Raw genomic sequence first — 20780 nt, 5'->3', positions numbered from 1 at the left:
CAAGCCTGGGAGATTTATCGACCTTCATACGTTTCAGGGCGTACATGACCTCCTCGACTATAATATGGACTGTCCTCAAAGCATTGCCATTAACTTGCACAAATTTAGTTTAGTTTAGTTTTTAGTTTAGAGATACAGCACGAAAACAGGCCCTTCGGCCCACCGAGTTTGCACCGACCAGCGATCTGAGCACATTAACACTATCCTCCACACACTTGGGACAATTTACATTTATACCAAGTCAATTAATCTACAAACCTGTATGCCTTTGGAGTGTGAGGGGAAACCGAAGATCTCGGAGAAAATCCACGGTGTCACGGGGAGAACGTACAAACTCCATACAGAGTACACCCACAATCAGGATCAAATCCGGGTCTCGGGCGCTGTAAAGCAGCAATGCTACCGCTACGCCACCATGATGCCTAGGCCAGGTTCTTCATTCTTCCAGTCTTATTCCATGATAAAAACAGACTAGAAATATTCAATGAGAACCTCACCTCCAGCAGCCCCACCCATAGATGACCACTTTGATGGGCTCTATTTGCACTCCAGTTGCCCTTTATCTCATTACATAAATTCTCTTTGAATTCTCCGCAATCTCATCTGCCAGAGAAATCTTCTGCCCCTTTTTATCCCTCCTGATTTATTTCATTAGTATGCTCCTCAATCCCCTATATTCCTCCCCTATACTCAATTCCAGCTACCTATACCTGATCCATGCCTCTTGACCACAGCCTGAATTTCATTCATCAGCCAGGTTTCTGTACTCCTATCTGCCTTGCCCTTCAATCCAAGAGACATGGATACCTTGAATTCTCACTGTCGTACCTCGAAAAGCATCTGTTTTCCAGACATCCCTTTGCTCACAAAGAGTCTACTCCAATCATGCTTTACAAGTTTCTGTCTAATGCTACCAAAGTTGGCCTTGCCCCAATTTAGAACTTTGACTAATGCACCAGCCCTGTACTAATCTGTAACTATTTTGAAGCTAATAGAGCTGTAGTTGTTGGTCGCAAAGGGCTTACTGACACTTCAGTCACTTGCCCAGCCCAATTCTCTAAGCATAGGTCAAGCTTTACATATTGCCCAAGGAAACATTCCTGAACATACATGACAAATTCCACCAATCTAGGCCCTTGGTGAATGGCATTCCCTGTCTAAACTTGGAAAGTTAAACTCCCCAACTATGGCAATCCTATTGGTCTTGCACCTACCTGTAATCTCCCAACAAATTTGTTCCTCTACTTCCCATTGACAATTTGAGGACAAGTGGCTCCAGCAGTCTGGAGATCACTACCCGTGAAGTCCTGCTTCTGACCCTTTGGTCTGACACCCTACATTCACTCTGTAGGATCTCATTCTTTTTCTCCTTATGTTATTTGTCTCAATGTGCTTTTGGTAGCTCCATCTCCCTTGAAAATGGCACTCTGAAACATCCTGGACCTTGACATCAGGGAGGCAATACACTGTCCTGAACTGTCTGAAGAAAGGTTTCGGGCCGAAACGTTGCTTATTTCCTTCGCTCCATAGATGCTGCCGCACCCGCTGAGTTTCTCCAGCACTCTTGTCTACCTTCGATTTTCCAGCATCTGCAGTTCCTTCTATCACTGTCACACTCCTGTCTGTTCTCCTAACTAATGAGTCTCCCATCATATAGACCTGTCTGACTTCATCCTCTCTGCTGTGTCTCAGGCCAAGACCTGGTGCCACAAACCTGAGTGCTGCTGCTCTCCCTCGTCTCAGTCCTTTCACTTTTGATCCTCAAATAGACTCATAACATCTGCCTGGTGAGCTAATGCTTGTTGGCAACTTATTTTTTAGTTGCAGAAACATTTCTCAGAGCAAAAAGATTCAACTGCAATTGTTTCGTTATTCTATAGATTCTGCAATGATTCTTGCAGATTGGGGATAACAAATGCTACACCAATATTTGAGCAAGGAAGGAGAGAGAATGCAGGGAACTACCTACCTGTTAGCTAAAACATGTTAATAGTAATGGATGTGATATCAGGCCTCTTCAAAAATTATGAAATGATTTGAGCAGAGATATCTCTTAGATTTATGAATAGGTAAATGACGGAATCTCCATGACTCAAGGAGATGAGAATTCCAGAGATTCTTCAACCTCAGTGAAGAATTGTTCCTCATTCGGTTCTCTGGATATTTTCAAGAGAGAGCTAGATAGGGCTCTTAAAGATGGCGGAGTCAGGGGATATGGGGAGAAGGCAGGAATTGGGTACTGATTGGGGATGATCAGCCATGATCCCATTGAATAGCAGTGCTGGCTCGAAGGGCCGAATGGCCTACTCCTGCACCTATTGTCCTGTATCTCTCTCTCCTCAGGTTCCCAATGCCAAGCCCAGTTTTAAACCATCCTCAAAAGCACCAGCAAAACCAAGTGTGATGATAGTAGTCCCAGTCCTGTTGAGGTAAACATTTTCTGCCCAGTACAGGCTCCACATGGTCCCAGATTCTTGTAAATCTAAACCCCTCTTTCTGCACCATCTCCTCAGCCATGCATTCGCTTGCTCTCACATGCAATATTTAGGATGTGGTACTGGGCACAGTGCCACATTCCTGCACTAACCTCAAATCCCTTGATACTCTTAAAGTCTATCAATCTTTGTCGGGAATATATACAATTGAATCTCTGCAGCCTTTTTCAGCTGAGAATTCCAAAGATTCACTTCACCCTGGGTGAAAACATTTCCTTTAGATTACAAATTGCAGCAAGAATTGTTATACCATTGACATCACCATTAGACCGCAATAATATATAGAATTTAGAACGAGCTATACCAGTCTTGCAGCTTGTTCTGTATTAATTTAATTATTACTCTCAAAATGACGTCCTCTATTTATATTACGAATTAGTACATTCCCCATTTAAATAAGCTCTGATTTCTTCCAATATTGTGAATTTATGGAATTCCCTGCCACAGAGGGCAATGGAGGCCAAATCACTGGATGGATTTAAGAGAGAGTTAGATAGAGCTCTAGGGGCTAGTTGAGTCAAGGGATTATGGGGAGAAGGCAGGCACGGGTTATTGATAGGGTGCGATCAGCCATGATCATAATGAAGGGCCGAATGGCCTCCTCATGCACCTATTTTCTATGTTTCTATAATAACTTAGGGTGTAGGACTGAAAACGAGTTTTGTTACTATAGGGCAAATAACAATCAACTCTGTACTATTAAATGCATTGATTATAAAGTGTTCCAAGGGCAACACGGTGGTGAGATGGTCAAGCTACTGCCTTACAGCGCCAGAGACCCGGATTCGATCCTGACGATGGGTGCTTGTCTGTACAGAGTTTGTACGTTCTCCCCGTGAGTTTTCGCCGAGATCTTCGGTTTCCTCCCACAGAACAAAGATGTACTGTGGGAGTAGGTTAATTGGCTCCCTAGTGAATCTAGGGTAGTGGTAAAGTGCGGGGATCGCTGGTAAGTGCGGACTCGGTGTGTTGAAGGGCCTGTTTCCGTGCTGTATCTTTAAACTAAACTAACGTCAAGGTCCAAACTGGCAGTGAATTATCTACATTCAGCTGCTGGGTTGTGTGATATCAATTAATCAGCAGATCTATATCATATATGCTTGCGTCTGGAAGTACACTTTGCCTGGAATAATACCTGTTGACATCTGTCATTTTCCATGATTAGCCTTCTCCAGAATGTGTACTCAATTACTTGACTCGATGTATTATGAGAATTATAAAACAGGCTATAATTAAAATCTCATACCAATTAAATCAAGCACAACTATTGAGAAAGTTTCTTGGTCAGTAGTGTACTATATTTTTCACCACATTGAAATTAATCAGATTAACACAATAACAATTCTACTATGGATGGCAGCATATAACCTTGTACATAACACATTTACTGTGATTTTCTGATCCATGTTGGTAGAAGGCAGATTCTACTGTTGCCAGAGCCTCCTTGGAAAGTTATTCCCATTGGTGTGATTTAATATTAATGAAGAGGTATTTTTGACCCAAATCTTACAGTCACAGTCAAATTGTTCAGAGTAGATGAATCGAGGACCAGAGGACATAGGTTTAAGGTGAAGGAGAAATGATTTAACAAGAATCTAAGCAGTAACTTTTTTTAAACAAAGGGTGGTGGATGTATGGAACAAACTGCTAGATGAAGGTAATTGAGGCAGGGACTAACCCAACAGTTATGAAACAGTTGGACAGGTTTGGAGGGATATGGTCCAAGCACGGGCAGGTGGGACTAGTGTAGCTGGGACATGTTGGCTGGTGTGGGCAAGTTGGGTCGAAGAGCCTGTTTCCACACTGTATCACTCTATATAAGAACAAAAGAACTAAGAGTAGAACGATGCCTACAGTCTTTTGAGCTCACTTCACAATCCAATAGGATCATGGCCAATTCTGATCTTGGATACCTTCCTGCCTGGTCCCTGTAACTGTTCATTCAAAAAACGTATCTCAGCCTTGAATATATGCAATCAGTTATCTTCTACACCTCATAAGTTCATAAGTTCTAGGAGCAGAATTAGGCCATCCAGCCCATCAAGTCTGCTCCAGCATTCAATCATGGCTGATCTATCTTTCCCTCTCAACCCCATTCTCCTGCCAGCTCCACGAGGGAGAGAATTCTGAAACTTTGCTGCTCTCAGACAGAAGTTCCTCTCTGTCTGTCTTAAATGGGTACCCTCTTATTTTAAAGATAATTTTAAAAATACCCACAAAATGTGAACAAATTAAAACACTTAAACATCTAAAACTAATTCCAACCACAGTGAAATAGGGTCTCAAAGCATTAATGTAATTACATCCCTTCATTTTCACACATTTTGTATTAGAATGGTCAAGACAGAATCAATTTACCGCAAAGGCAAACTTGTAGTTCATAATTCTGGAGTTAGATGCAATAAGATTTTTAATGGACCCTATCCCAATACTACAAAAAGTTTCAACTCTCTCCTTCAGGCTAGTTAACAGTGTGTGGGAATTGATTACTGGGGAACAGTCAATCTCTTGTGACCATGCATGCTTTTGTTCTATCTCATGCAGTTTCTATATTTATTTGGGCCTAATGCACTCCAAAGGAAACTCAACTTCATAAGATGACTAATTTCTATTCACTAATCCTATTGTTAATTTTCAGGAATCACATTTATGATTGCCTGCATCCAAGTTGGGAGATACATTGGTAGAACATGTGCAGTGGCATGACAATGTGTTATTAGCTCATCATGCACATTCTGTTGGATGTAAGCCACAGATGAAATGTGTGGCCAACTCATTGGCATGGTTTCAGTTATCAGCTAGCAATGACCACACTGTGGGCTGCCTTACCACATCAGCTTCCTGAGGGTCCCATATTGGTTCAACTAGCTTGCCATGATTGAATGAATGCAGGCAAATTTCTAACAGGGAAGGAACAACGCGACTAGAACCAGTGGTATGAATTCTTCCTGAGGACTCAGCAGCTTTGCAGAAATAATGGCCGAATGCAGGTGAGAGTAGTCATATACTTCTCTGTGATACAGTTGTTGGAGGTCCATTATTCACAGCAGACGAAGGATCTATTAGGTAGATGCTAGACCAGCAGAAGGAGCAGCAGTTCAGGCACCTTCAGATTTTATCCCAAAGCAACCAACCAGACTGTTCAATGCACCACACCATTACAATTTTGGTCAGTTCAGTTTAGATGAATTTAGTGATACAATGTGGAAACAGGCACTCCAGCCCACGCTGACCAACAATCACCCTTATACTGGTTCTATCCTAGACATCTGGGAACATTTACAGGGGCCAAATAACCCACAAACCTGCATATCTGTGGAATATGGGAGGAAACTGGAACACCCAGAGAAAACTGTGTGTCACGGTGGCGCAGCAGTAGAGTTGTTGCCTTACAGTGCCGGAGGCCCAGGTTCGATCCCAACTACGGATGCTGTTTGTACGGAGTTTGTACATTCTCCCCGTGACCGCGTGGGTTTTCTCTGAGATCTTCGGTTTCCTTCCATACTCAAAAGACGTAGTTTTGTAGGTTAATTAGCTTGGGTTTGTATACTTAGTATAAGTGTAAATTGTCCCTAGTGTGTGTAGGCTTGTGTTAATGTGCAGGGATCGCTAGTCAGTGTGGGCTCAGTGGGCTGAAGGACCTGGTTTTGTGCTGTATCTCTAAACTAAATTTCATATATGTAGGAAAGAACTGCAGATGCTGGTTTAAATCAAAGGTAGACACAAAATGCTGGAGTAACTCAGCGGGACAGGCAGCATCTCTGGAGACAACATCTCCATGATCTTCTCCAGAGATGCTGTCTGTCCCGCTGAGTTACTCCAGCATTTTGTGTCTACCTTTAAACTAAAGCCCATGCGGTCAGGGAAATCATACAAGCTTCATACAGACAGCACCTGAGGTCAGGATCGAACCCAGGTCGTTGGCGCTGTAAGACGCTGTAACTCTACCACTGCGCCGCCCATTAGCGCGTCCTGTTAGGACTTGGACTAATCCTACAAATGGTCCACACACTCTCACGCACGTATTAATTCTCCAAGCTACCAGGCCACATATCAGAGCTTGCACACACTGCCAGCTCTTCAGTCAATAAAGGCAAAGCACCAGAATACATTGCACAATATTGCCAATCAAACATTGGGAACATTCCAGAAAAACTGCAGATTTACAGAGCGGGAGTGCTTGCCAATGCAGCTCATCTTTGCAGTCAAATATGCTGGTCTAAGTGCATTTAAAAGCACCCTGCTCCGCTAGGAAGACTGCAATGATGGTGAATTTATGTGTTCAATCTCTCTGCTAAGGCAGGAGACAATATTCTCAACACACAGGGAGTTTAAACCATCTGCGATCTTCAACAGACACCATAAAAAAATATAGCGGATGAACCTGTCCTGGCCTGGAAACCTCCAGATGCATAACAATTGCTGCGCACCAGTGTTGTAAAATCCACTGGCAACATTGTTCTCTCTCTGCTCAGTGGCTGCAGGGTGTGGTACATCTTCGCCCAGACCGTTAGGGGCCACACAGTGGTGCAGTGGTAGAGTTGCCGCCTTACAGCATCAGAGACCTGGGTTCGATCCTGACTATGGGTGCTGCGTGTACGGTGTTTGTACGTTCTAGTCGTGACATGCGTGGGGTTTCTCCGGGTGCCTCCCACACTCCAGAAACATATAGGTTTGTGGGCTAATTGGCCTGGAAATACTGAAAATTGTCCCTAGTGTGTGTAAGATAGCGTTGGTGTATGGGAATCACTGGTCGGCCCAGACTCGGTGGGCGGAATGGTCTGCTTCTTCGCTGTATCTCTAAACTAATATAAAATAAACTTTGCATTGAACAGGTAGGAGAGCCAAACTTGCTACCAACTCTATGTCGGAGGCATTGGATCCAGTGGCCAATGATTACCACATGGATTTTGGTGCATCGCCATGGTCCATTTCAGCAGCACAGTTGATTCTGTTGGTGGGCTTGAGACATGTATTATTACTCTTCAATGAACAATGAAACCCAAATAGTGGACATCACAGAGCTGAACTTTCTTGTCATGGTTTAAGGAAAAATATATTCCCTAATGATACAGTTACTAATGCAAGGCAAATGTTTATGTTTCAGTGTTCGCAACTGGGAGCCTGACACCTTTGTATACTATTTTTGATTTGGCTTTTCCACTCCAGAATCCAGAATTTGATGACACTGCCAAGTTCAAATGTTTCATTAACCCCTTATATAACAACATTTAATAGTTGTTTGAATGGGTACATGGATAGGAAAAAATGAAGAGGGATGTGGGCCAAACATTGGCAAATGGGACCAGCATAGGTGGGACATCTTGGTCAGCATGAGTGAGTTGGCCTGATGGCTTGTTTCCATGCTTTATGACTATGACTCTATAGATTAACTCCAAAATCGAATAATTGGAAGCCATCATTCAAACCTGAGTTTCTCTTGAGTTTAATTCTTAGAGGAAATTATTGCAGACTTTTGGAAGGAAAGATATCTTTCTTTTTCATTATTGTCCAGGGTTAAAAAACATATCTTTCCTTCATACTGAGGCACAAAAGTTGAAGTTTACTTGCATTAATTTAACTTCCAAAATCATTAGCCTGATATGCGACTATAACCAAAGGGACTCTGCACTAGCTCTATTCATGATTAGTACTTGCTTCTCAAACATTCAGAGGTCTTGCCACTTGGAATTCCTCGCCAAATACTTCACCTTCCTGTGTTTCTACTCCTCTTTTGATCTCTGCCTTTAGAGCTTCTCCTGTTGGTAATGCCCATCATCTCTTTCACCACCTACACCCAGCCTCATCCTGTTAATTTTTTTCAGACTCTCATCTTTTTGTTGAGTATGTGAAAATATTATTGATAGCATTATTGGCAGAAGCTGTAGAGAAGACACAAGACGTTGATGTTAGGGTAGTAGTTATCTTATTTCATTTTATTCATGAATATTTATATTTAATAGTGTTTGTTAACCCATGCATCCTGTGATAGTGTTATATGAATAGTAACACCGGAAATATATTTTGTTTCTAATGAACATCTTTGTTTTGAATATCACATTCAAAAACAGAACGTCACATTTGCAATTCCCCAATACTGTATGTGCAATGCCAAGATCATTTTAACTACACAAGTAATCTCATACAATTTTGAGAGCTATCTAAAGATATTTTTCAAGCTGTCTAAAAGCTTTCTATTCATCAGTGATAAGTTCTTGGAAACCCAAGAGAAATTGGTGGGTTATTTTAGCAGGCTATGCTATTTCTCTTCATTTGGAGAATATGCCTGCATAATTGGAAGCCATCAATCAACTTCAGTATCTCTTGAGTTTAAATCTTGGGGAAAAATTTGAGGACTTTTGGAAAGAAGGATGTCTCTCTTTTTCATTACTGCCTAGGGTAAAAAAGCCATATCTTCCCTTCACACCAAGGCACAAAAGTTGAAATTTACTTACATTAATTTAACTGCCAATATCTACTTATTTCAACTACTTCAGCACATAGTTCATTTTGCGTCTTGTGGAAAAGTTCATAAGTTCTAGGAAAAGAGTTAGGCCATTTGGCCCATCAAGTCTACATTCAATCATGGCTGATCTGTCTTTCCCTCACAACCCTATGCTACTGCCTTCGCCCAATAACCCTTTATCACCGATTGTGCAAAATTACCCAGACCTTTTTTTTTTGGAAGAATTAATAGACGATTCGCACATTTTAATTTATTGCCCTGGAATTTTCTGTGGAATAATAATGAGGCTTGTGCAGATAATCTTAAAGTATACAATATAGAGAAAATACATCCATGATAAAATGTAGAAACCCAAAGGTTGCTGAGTGAATCCCTCCTCCTCACTGAGCCAAATACACAAACACCATATTCCCCGGTAAATTTTTCAAGATACCATTCCTGGTAAAAAATATATTTTGTTTTTAGAATGTGTGATATGCCAGCTAGTTTAATCTAAATTATATGTTACAATCATTTTTTTAAGCGTTCTAGAAAATGTCTCAAAATATTTTTGTTAAAGATTGGCCTCATTAATTCACATCCCCCACCACTTCCAATTATACTTGAATCATTCTTAAAATGCTAGCAATCTTAGCCACATAATTCAAACAATAATTATACTTAGTGCCTATAATATCAAGATGTCAAGGTGCTTTGCTCAAAATAACATTTCTACTACTAAAATAACATTATAAAGTTTGTATATTTCAAATATTATCTCTTACTCTTCTAATATTATCTCTTATCCTGACTTCATATTGCCCTCATACTTAGACATGTAAAGTATTCTTTAACACCCCATTCTCTACCCCCACCTCGTATTCTATTTTTTTAGCAAGGTTTTGTTCATAGTGCTCAGCATTATTCCATTGTGATTTATCCTGCGATGGCTCTTTTACAATTTTATGTTTTTTTAACGTTTAGTTTAGTGGATACTGCGCAGAAACAGGCCCTTTGGCCCACTGAGTCCATGCCGACCAGCGATCCCCGCACACTAACACTATCCTGCACACACTAGAGACAATTTACAATTTTACCAAGCCACTTAACCTTTGGAGTGTGGGAAAAAACATCGTTGGAGTGTGGGAAAAAAAAACAGAGTTACCGGAGAAAACCCATGCAGGTCATGGGGAGAATGTACAAACTCCATCTAGACTACACCCATAGTCAGGATCGAACCCAGGTCACTGGCACTGTAAGGCTACAACTTTACCACTGTGCCACCATGCCGCCCAGTCTCTATTTAATGAGACTTTTCTGCCTAATCTATTTTGATAATTTGGCAATAATATGTGATATTTGTATAGATTATGCATTTATACTTTGGTTTTTCTTGCCACAAATTAACTTCTGATTTGACAAAAAAAAACTGGCACACTTTCCAACATTCAGTAGGTGATCAGTTTACTGTGGGAATGAAAACTCTATATAGCCTGAAAACTTTGCATTCCAATTGATCCCAAAACCGCTAAACTCAATCATATTCTGCCCGCAGCACTTTCTCGATTACATTACATTGAGAATTTTGTCAGGAGTTTGAAATAATTTATAGCAAAATATTAATAGCAAGTTAAATGTTTCTCTAAGAGGGTTAAACTGTGAACAGCAGTACTGGGAGATGTGATTTGAAAATCAGTTGAAGCAAACCAGACTGTTTGAGATGTAGGAAATTCATTTAACAGACCAGTGATTTCCCACATCCATATCACTTAGGATAGCCCTGCTTATTTGCACTCAGCAGGGGTGGTTGGCGGGAAACCCCAAGTAGTTTAATTGCCATCAGTGGACTGGGAGCATGTAAGTTAAGGTGGCGGCAATATTGTCGGAGTAGAAAGCACAAGGTCAGGTGGGCACAATGAAACTGGGATAGTTTGGTTTAGTTAGGACAGGCAACGTGATTGATAGAGGAGCTCACTCAATCAAAACAGGTCAGGATCAGAGGGAGATCATCAGAGATTAACAAAGGTTGTGTTATTAAGACTGTCAACATGGAGTGTGAAGAGTACTTTATTCTTTTAACAGGATAAGGCAGTTAACATTATTGCTGTTCATTTCATGTCCACCTACTGAATCTAAAGTACTGCAGTTTGATGATTCACACAAGATCTTGCCTCAATAAATTGTTAATCAAGCTGCCTTTAATAAGCCTGGAAAAGGGCAAGTTGCCGCACACACATGCAGAATTCTGGCATTCACGATATAAAACACAGAGCTTTCATTGTTGGAGACGCAAAATGTACTATCATGTGATTGCACATTCGCACGGTAAAGGAAAGTTCATTGATCACAAGTAGTACGGGTAGGAAGGAACTGCAGATGCTGGTTTAAACCAAAGATAGACACAAAAAGCTGGAGTAACTCAGCAGGGCAGGCAGCATCTCTAGAGAGAAAGAATGCGTGATGTTTCGGGTCAAGAACCTTCTTCAGACTGTATGGGATCAGCCATGCCAATTACAGCGACTGCTTCCAATAAGGAAATGGCAAAAAGTCACCAACCTGAAATGTTAACTGTTTTTCTCCCCAAGGATGTTGCTTGACCTGCCATCTTTTTTTCAGCTTTAATTCAGATTTTCAGCATCCATTTGCTTTCCTACTCCCAATTCCTTCCTAGTTAGGTGTAAGATTTGGGGGGTTTTTAATCCACCCATTTTCTCATTAGAAAAGTGTTTATATATCTTTTGTTTCAATGTAGACGAGCAATTAACCTCAACTGTACAGTGTGAAAGTAAATTCCACATTCTAGTGACACTCTGTCTCTCCTGACACCCTCATGGGTTTATTGACATTATCCAATACACATTTACCTGCCACAAACTATTTCTCTGCAAACAAATAGATAGTCTACCACAAGTCTTAAGTGAGCACTGATCAATATAGTACAATCTACTCTGCATTCCCCTCTTGCTTTGACATCTCACAGGTTTATTTGCAGACATTACCATGAAAATATGTGGTGCTTCATCCGAAATTTTAAAAAACACATAATTTCAGCAAAATAACTTCCCTTTCAATGAGTGGCTGCAGTCAAGATTTTGATCTTAAGCTTGCAGATTCTTCAGATTAAGCACATCTATTTACCCCAATATAAAAAGAAACAGTTCACTTAATTGCAGTTCAAACACTAGTTCTGTGGGATGCTTGGGCTCATCTTCACATTAAGTACACAGAGAGAATGTCTGGTACTTTAGCATAGCTATCATAAGGATATGTTCATCCATCACTTACATTCCCTTTAAATTCCTTGTTAATGGTTCATCACAATTAGCTGCACAATAAGATGTTTTAAACATGCATGCCCCACCCCAAGTCATCCAGAACATAGAAAAGTGTCACAAGCTGATAGCAGTTAAAATTCAAGCTTATCATTTCCCTTCCAAAGCAGAATGCACTATTCATCAATAATATCTGCAGCATCCAAACTCCTAAAGAGAATTTAAAACAAAGTAACTTAATTTTGAAGAACTGAAAATGTAAAAAAAATGTCATAAGGAATAGTAGAATTAGGCCATTCGACCCATCAGGTCTATTTCACCATTCAATCCTGGCTGATCTATCTCTCCCTCCTAACCCCATTCTACTTCCTTCTCCGCTTAACCTCTGACACCTGTACTAATCAAGAATCTATCCATCTATCTCTGCCTTAAAAATATCCACTGACTTGGCGTCAACAGCCTTCAGTGGCAAAGAATTCCACAGATTCACCACCCTCTAACTAAAGACCACAGATTCATCACCCTCTGACATCCTCCCTGGAATCTTTCCTTGGGCTGATGGCGGAATCCATTAAGTCTGAAATGTTGATGCCATTAGTGCAGAGAGGCTGCCATTAATAGAATGAGCTAAGTACATCCACTGAATTTTGATACTGTAGGTCATTGTGGATCACTGGGGCTTCCTTCCTAGTCACAGTTATTGAAATGGCCGAGAGCATTTTCTAATTTATATTCTGCAAAAGTCTTAGAAATAGGTCCCATTTCTCATAGTAGTGAAAAACCACTCTTCAATTCTGCTGAACACATTAACAACATAAGGGGGAGGAGACAAAAAAAATCATTAACTCTCTTTATATGACTGAATTTAATTGCATAATACAGTGTTGAAAACTCATGTGCAAAATAGCCTAAAGTTAGGTTCATTAGCCTTGGAGCCAAAAAAGCCCAATGATTTTAATTACACGTCTGAATAGAGCTCTGGTCATTTATTTAACAGATAGGGGACAAACCAGTTGCAGAGAAAGAATCCAACAGCATTTTGCAGCCAAATAATACCAAGAATAATTAAGGAAAAATACAGATTATTTATAACCTTGTAGTTTAATACTTCCATAACCTACTTTTATACATCTTTGTGAAATGGTGCATATTCAGGCTGGCATTAAGAAGATTACATGTAATGAATTTAAAACTTGATAAGGATAATAGGCTAAAAGGAAGGAACATAGATTTTTTAAACTAAATAATTAAGGAAAAATAATTCCCTTCAAAAATAGATCCAAACGAACTCCATCAGTGCTATTATATATATATTGGTACATAGAAATATCTTTTTTTTAAAGTCCAGTATATTAAAAAATATTGGTACCAAACTAAAACTACGTTGACTGCTTCTTGTTATACAGCATATTAAAATGATACTGTTTATATGGAATCTCAGTATAGTATGAATAATTCTGATCAATGTTGCATTTCCCCCCACATATTTTAATGTAGTTACAAGTCTCAGTTTAGGAGATACACGGTACATCCCCACAAAGTGTTAATCCCATAGTTAATCAGAACGGCCCTTTCAAAGTTGGAGATAAAATATTTCTAAATGCGCAGCTAATATTCTAGTCCTGCTCATTTCCTCGCTCTCGGCATAACCGTGGAAGCATCGCATTATTCCTCCTGATCGGGAGTTTAGACAAAATGGACAGTTTTCACTGTGGCCGGTGCGTTCATAATCAACTAGAGCATGAGCATGCCCAGTGCTAATGAAGTCCTCTTTTGAGAATTTCTACTCAATGAGTCTCCCAGGCTGGTCTAGTAGCACTCTGATTCGTGGGCAGTCGAGATGAGGAGCCTCGGTGGCCAGTGATATTGAACAGAGAGCGCCAATATAATGGGATTATTGTCCAGCAATCGTTTCACACTCAGCACAACTAGAGTGCCAGCACTGAAAATAGGTGCGATAAAAAGACCTAGCATTGAATTTAATAACACATCTAAATCAGAAAATGCTGTTGGCATGATGGGAGGATGCTGGGTGCTTGTAATGGTATTTCGGAATCCCACCCTTTATCGCAGTTCACCCACCAAATACGCCTACAAACACCTTGTAATAATTCATATCACAGGAGATTGGTGTAGAATTCTCTTCGGCACAAAACCCAAGCGCATAGAAAACCTTCCAAAACAGGGGGTCTCTTCTCTTTAGCCGTGAAGTGAAGTGACCCCCCCTTCCCCATAATCAGCAATTTGCCGTTGACTGGAAAGCCAGAGATTGCAATGCCTTAAAAAAAAAAAAATCAAATAATCTCGCTGCCTGAAATGGCACAGCGGAAGAAATGACATGGGGCTTCGCGTCGGCGCCTGTGTGCGATAAGGGAGTTAAAAGCGGGTTCCGCACAGCCGACCATCTCATTATCTGCAGCTCATTAGGAAACTGCAGCGAAACCAGCGGCTTCCCAGAGAGAGAGAGAGAGAAAAAAACCCATCCACACCCCCCCCCCCCCCCCCCCCCCCCCCCCCACACACACCCACCCCCCTTTCGGCTCTCAGCCCGAAACGAAGCACAAAAGCTTGGATAAAGAAACAACCCCCACCCCTCTTTTCTACGTGTTTGCGGGGTTAATTTGAATGCACGGTTAACTAAACGGACAAATGCACAAACACACACAAATGTATAAATATATATATATGTGTGCGTGTGTGTGTGCGTGTGTGTATATGTATATATATATATATATATATAAACGGAAAGATCGTGCAAAACTCACAGGTTAATCTCTCTTGCTCTCGTTTCCCGGTCCTTTTTTTACTTCCCAAATCTTTTCCTCTCCTCTCGGCAGAAATATGCACCTCTGCAATTTCAAATCAATTTCCGGGATGACATTTCCCCTCCGCCCCGCAGAAAGATCCAAACGGCACGTCTCTTCGTTCACTCCGTCCTTCGGTACCTTTCTCCCCCCTCTCCCGCAGAGCCTATTCTCCTTTTAAACAGAAGCATCCGTTCCTTCTTCCCAAACTCAAAAAATAAGCATCATCATCATCATCCAACTAGAATTCCCCCCGTCCCGAGAAATCGGGATCTTTTGGCGTCTTATCCCGACCGCTCGCTTCAGAATGCCAACAAGCCGCTGTTTGTTTTTCTTTAAATATACATACGTTACTCCCAGAACAACTTTCTTTCCTCGTCTATGAGCTGATTATATTTTCCAATCACAAGGCAGTGCGGTAAGGATTTTTTTTCCTCCTTTCTCTCGCTTTCCTGTGTAACCGTTTTAAATTCTCCTCCTTTTCTTCCTTCGTGCTTTCTCTCATCTGACATCGGAGATAAGATCGGCCGGTGCAATCCTCGATGTCATGCTTTCCCCCCCCTCCTTGTTCGGTTCTCAAGCCTCCAGCAGAGAACAGCGTTCAAACCCAGCCACTGCGGAGTCGTTCGTTTCCTTCGCCCCCTCTGTTCTCTCCTTCAGCTACAGAACAGCCTCCTGCCGACCGTTCTCCCTTGCCTCGCATTCTCTCCGCCTTGGCACCATGAGAGGCACGGAGCGGATCCTCTTTCTTTTCGTTTTTCAATCCGTCTTACTTTCTTCCCTCCTCCTCCTCCTCCACCACCTCCTCCTCCCCCTTTTGCGGCTCTTGAGTCACGGTACCATCTCCCAGATCGCAATCTACAAGTTAATCTCTCGTCTGTACATCAACACTTTGGCTGACACCTTTAAAATGTCAATTAGTTTTTTTTCCCAGGGAGGATGGGAGAGGGGAGGGGGCGTGGGTGGAGGAATCCTAGAGTTTCAGATCAAATCGTGCACTGCTTTAAAACCATGTCAACTGGATGAAATTCCAGCCCACAGTGTCCGCCACTTATTTATTAATATCCAGTTTGCTCTTGTATGCTCCGGTCTAAAGTCCTCATGCCCTTTGCCCAGCTAACACTCTTTATTCCATTTAACTTACTCTTTCTCTCTTTCTCCCTCCTTCTCTCCCGATGAGGGAAAATGCAATTACCCTATTACCTCCATTATCTCAGCACTCATTGGGCAACAGTGTTGGTCCTTGACGTCGGCCGAGCAGCTAGTTGGCTGGCGAACATCAAGCCACCACTGCCACCGTGCGGACAATCACAGCAAATCAAGACCACAAGCGAACACAAAACCTTAACGCCAGCCGAACATTTTTTTTTCGCAGTCTCCAGGGGGAGATTCCAAGTGTGGTGAGATCCCTCCGATTATTTTTCAGCACAGTTTTCGACTACAAAGACGCGTTGCTGCTTAGACTAGCCCCATGCTTATTGCTGACACGGCCGCGTGTATAGATTGGTCGAAGTGGATGCAATTTAGGTGCAGGGTAGAAGATAGACACATAGTGCTGGAGTAACTCAGCGGGTCAGGCTGCATCCATGGATAAAAGGAATAGGTGGCGTTTCGGATCGATACCTTTCATCAGACTGAGAATCCGGGAGGGAGGGGGGAGACTGGAGTTATGGGAAGACACAGGGCATTGTGGCAATCTCTGAGATTCGTTACTTGAGAACGGGATGTAGACAGGATTGGGAGGAAATTGGAATCCTTCATCTCCAAGACATTACAAAAAAACGTACATTCTTAAAATGCATGTGAACGAAGTATAAGTAATTAACAATAAGTGAGGTGACATCAGTCCTGGTGAAAGATTAATAAACAGCAACATATGTTTCGCTGTCCACAAATGCTGCTTAATCTGCTAGATTTTTTTTGTCTTTATTTCAGGTTTCTTGCGTTTGCAGATTTTTGTTTGCTTTATATTAACAGTAAACTTTGTGATGAAGGAGGCTAAAGAAAGGAAAGGGACAGAACAACGCCAAGATGCCTAGGAAATTAACCCTGGTTAGTAATGTTATACAGATCATAGTGGCATCAGTGGATTGTACTTGGCCCCCCAAATTAATTGCAGTGACATGAATGCACTGGGCAAAACTATATCACATTTACAGCACTACAGACTGGGATGAATTTCTTTACATTACATTTATTATCATTACATGCACCATAATAAATTGAAAAACTTGTTTTTGTATTCTATCCAGGAAAAGCATACCATACATACAGGCATACATCATGTTCATCAATTACAGCTCAGCATTCAACACCATTATACCATCAAAACTGATCACCAAACTCGGTAACCTGGGCATCGGCCCCTCCCTCTGCAACTGGATACTGGACTTTCTAACCAACAGACCCCAGTCTGTTAGGTTAGACAAGCACACCTCTTCAACCCTCACCCTGAACACCGGCATTCCACAGGGCTGTGTGCTGAGCCCCCTCCTCTACTCCCTCTTCACCTATGACTGCACACCTGTACATGGTACTAACACCATCATCAAGTATGCAGATGATACAATGGTGATTGGCCTCATCAGCAACAACGATGAGTCGGCCTACAGGGAGGAGGTCCAGCACTTAGCAGCATGGTGCGCTGACAACAACCTGGCCCTTAACTCCAAGAAGACCAAGGAGCTCATTGTAGACTTCAGGAAGTCCAGGGGCGGCACGCACACCCCCATCCACATTAACGGGACGTGTTTCTAGCTTCAGGTTCCTGGGAGTCAACATCTCCGATGACCTCTCTTGGACCCACAATACCTCAACTCTGATCAAGAAGGCTCACCAGCGCCTCTACTTCCTGAGGAGACTGAAGAAGGTCCATCTGTCTCCTCAGATCCTGGTGAACTTCTACCACTGCACCATCGAGAGCATCCTTACCAACTGCATCACAGTATGGTATGGCAACTGCACTGTCTCCGACCGGAAGGCATTGCAGAGGGTGGTGAAAATTGCCCAACGCATCACCGGTTCCTCGCTCCCCTCCATTGAGTCTGTCCAAAGCAAGCATTGTCTGCAGAAGGCGCTCAGCATCGCCAAGGACTGCTCTCACCCCAACCATGGACTGTTTGCCCTCCTACCATCCGGGAGGCGCTACAGGTCTCTCCGTTGCCGAACCAGCAGGTCCAGGAACAGCTTCTTCCCGGCGGCTGTCACTCTACTCAACAACGTACCTCGGTGACTGCCAATCACCCCCCCCCCCCCGGACACTTATTATTATTTATTCAAATCATTTGCTATGTCGCTCTTCCAGGGAGATGCTAAATGCATTTCGTTGTCTCTGTACTGTACACTGACAATGACAATTAAAATTGAATCTGAATCTTGTGCAAAAAAGACTGAATGTAGTATATAGTTTTACATAGAAACTCCAGAGAAAGTGTAGATAATAAAATGCAATTGCCACAAAAAGGTAGGTTGGGAGATCAAGAATTCATCGGAGCGAGGGACGACCTTTCAAGAGCCTGATAACTGCAGGAAAGAAGCACCTTTTGAGACTATTGGTACGTGCTTTCAAATGTTAGTATCTTCTGCCTGACAGGAAAGAGAAGAAGTGAGTATGGTCAGGGTGGGAACTCCTTGATTATGTTGGTTGCCTTCACGAGGTAGGCAGAGTTAATGGAGGGAAGGCTGGTCTGCATGATGGACTGGGCATCTTTCACAACTGCAATTTCTTGGCCGCCATCCAAAATAAATCACATTTATTTTAGTTTTTTAATTTGTTATTTTTGTTTTTCAGTTGATATTTTTGTTTGTTGTCCTGGGTTTGTGCACATGAAATAATAGAACATAGAAACAGTGAATAGCACAATAAACAGTGACATTAATGATGGTAAAACTCATGTAAAATGCAGTACTGTGTGAAAAATGGCAGCTAATTCTTGCAACATATTTGAAAATGAGCACAGAAATACAAAAGATACTATTGGAGACCCTCTACTGCTGCACATGATGTGGTATTGTACAGAAACAATCAGCTGAGAAACAGTGATTTGATAGGCTTTGACATTTTATGCATTTTCTTATTGAGAAAACCAAAGAAAATGTTAAACTGTCTCGAATGAAGGGAATTTGTTTATGCTCCACTGCCCTCTTTGACTCTGAATCGCTAATAGTATATTTCTGAAGCATGAGAAAATCGCTTTTTTATTATTTTTCGGCTTTTCTCTTATTACCGTGTTTAAATTCTGATCTTTTTTATTTATAATATCTTTTATTTCAATGCTTTACCTGCTATTTTGCTTTCAGAGATTCTGATTGTCTCCATAGCCCAACTTGGTAAATTCACTGTTCTGGAATACAACTGTTGGCATCAGATTGAGGATACATTTGAATGGGTGAGCAATATTACGAAGTACAAGGGCAACTTTCATCGACACCAATATTTCATCGACAAGAGGAGTCGAGTATAGGAGCAAAAAGGTCCTTCTGCCGTTGTACAGGGCCCTAGTGAGACCACACCTGGAGTATTGTGTGCAGTTTTGGTCCCCTAATTTGAGGAAGGATATTCTTGCTATTGAGGGAGTGCAGCATAGGTTTACAAGGTTAATTCCCGAGATGGCGGGATTGTCATTTGCTGAGAGAATGGAGCGGCTGAGCTTGTACACTCTGGAGTTTAGAAGAATGAGAGGGGATCTTATTGAAACATATAAGATTGTTAAGGGTTTGGACATGCTTGAGGCAGGAAACATGTTCCCGATGTTGGGGGAGTCCAGAACCAGCAGTTCTTAAGAATTAGACTGCCATTCTTAAGCCACAGTTTAAGAATAAGGGGTAAGCCATTTAGAACGGAGATGAGGAAACACTTTTTCTCACAGAGAGTTGTGAGTCTGTGGAATTCTCTGTCTCGGAGGGCGGTGGGGGCCATTTCCTCGGATACTTTCAAGAGATAGCTAGATTGGGCTCTTAAAGATAGCGGAGTGAGGGGATATGGAGCGAAGGCAGGAACGGGGTACTGATTGGGGATGATCAGCCATGATCACATTGAATGGCGGTGCTGGCTCGAAGGGCCGAATGGCCTATTCCTGCACCTATTGTCTATTTACTGCTAACTGCAAAGTCTCGAATATTGCTTTGACTTTGTTAATGTGCAATTCTTTTTATGAAATCATTGATTAACTTAACAGTGAAGACTCATCCATGAAATTGGTTAAATCATGAATCATAGGTTGGGAAATTTCCGCACACAGTGAAGTGGTAGAAACTCCCAGTAGTTGAATAGGTAAGAACTTATCCGACTCGTATTACTGAATGAGTCAAAGCTGATGTCAAGGCTGATGTCAATGATCTTTTCCAGCGTTCAGGAACATGAATGTCAATTTGTAAGCTGCCAGCAAAGTGCTATGTTATGCATGTCTGACTCGAGGGCTAAACTATAGGGAAAGGTTGAGCAAGCTAGGACTCTATTCCTTGGAGCACAGGAGGATGAGGGGTGATCTTAGAGGTGAACTAAATCATGAGAGGGATAGATTGGGTAGAGCCTATTGCCCAGATTAGGGGAACCAAGAACCAGAGGACATAGATTTAAGGTAACATTTAACAGGAATCTGAGGGATAACATTTTCACATATAGGATGATAGGTGTAAAGAATGAGTATGGAGGTAGTTGAGGCAGGCACTATCGCAATGTTTAAGGAACATTTGGACAGGTACATGGATTGTATAGGTTTATGGGCCAAATGCAGGCAGGTGGGACTGTTAAAGATAGAAACAT

At 41.8% G+C, this 20780-nt stretch overlaps 1 long non-coding RNA gene across 1 annotated transcript; it reads left to right on the top strand.

Annotated features, from left to right (window-relative positions):
- Positions 1–16210: 16210 nt before the first annotated feature.
- On the top strand, positions 16211–17177 carry LOC116984636. The gene is made up of 2 exons (XR_004415091.1): positions 16211–16416; positions 16952–17177. It is a non-coding gene; the product is annotated as an uncharacterized LOC116984636 (long non-coding RNA).
- The last annotated feature ends 3603 nt before the right edge of the window (positions 17178–20780 follow it).

This window comes from Amblyraja radiata, chromosome 20 (genome assembly GCF_010909765.2).
Source record: "Amblyraja radiata isolate CabotCenter1 chromosome 20, sAmbRad1.1.pri, whole genome shotgun sequence".
Classification (NCBI taxonomy): Eukaryota; Metazoa; Chordata; class Chondrichthyes; order Rajiformes; family Rajidae; genus Amblyraja; species Amblyraja radiata.
Note: the sequence above shows the minus strand (reverse complement) of the source record. Positions and strands in the feature narration are given on the sequence as shown.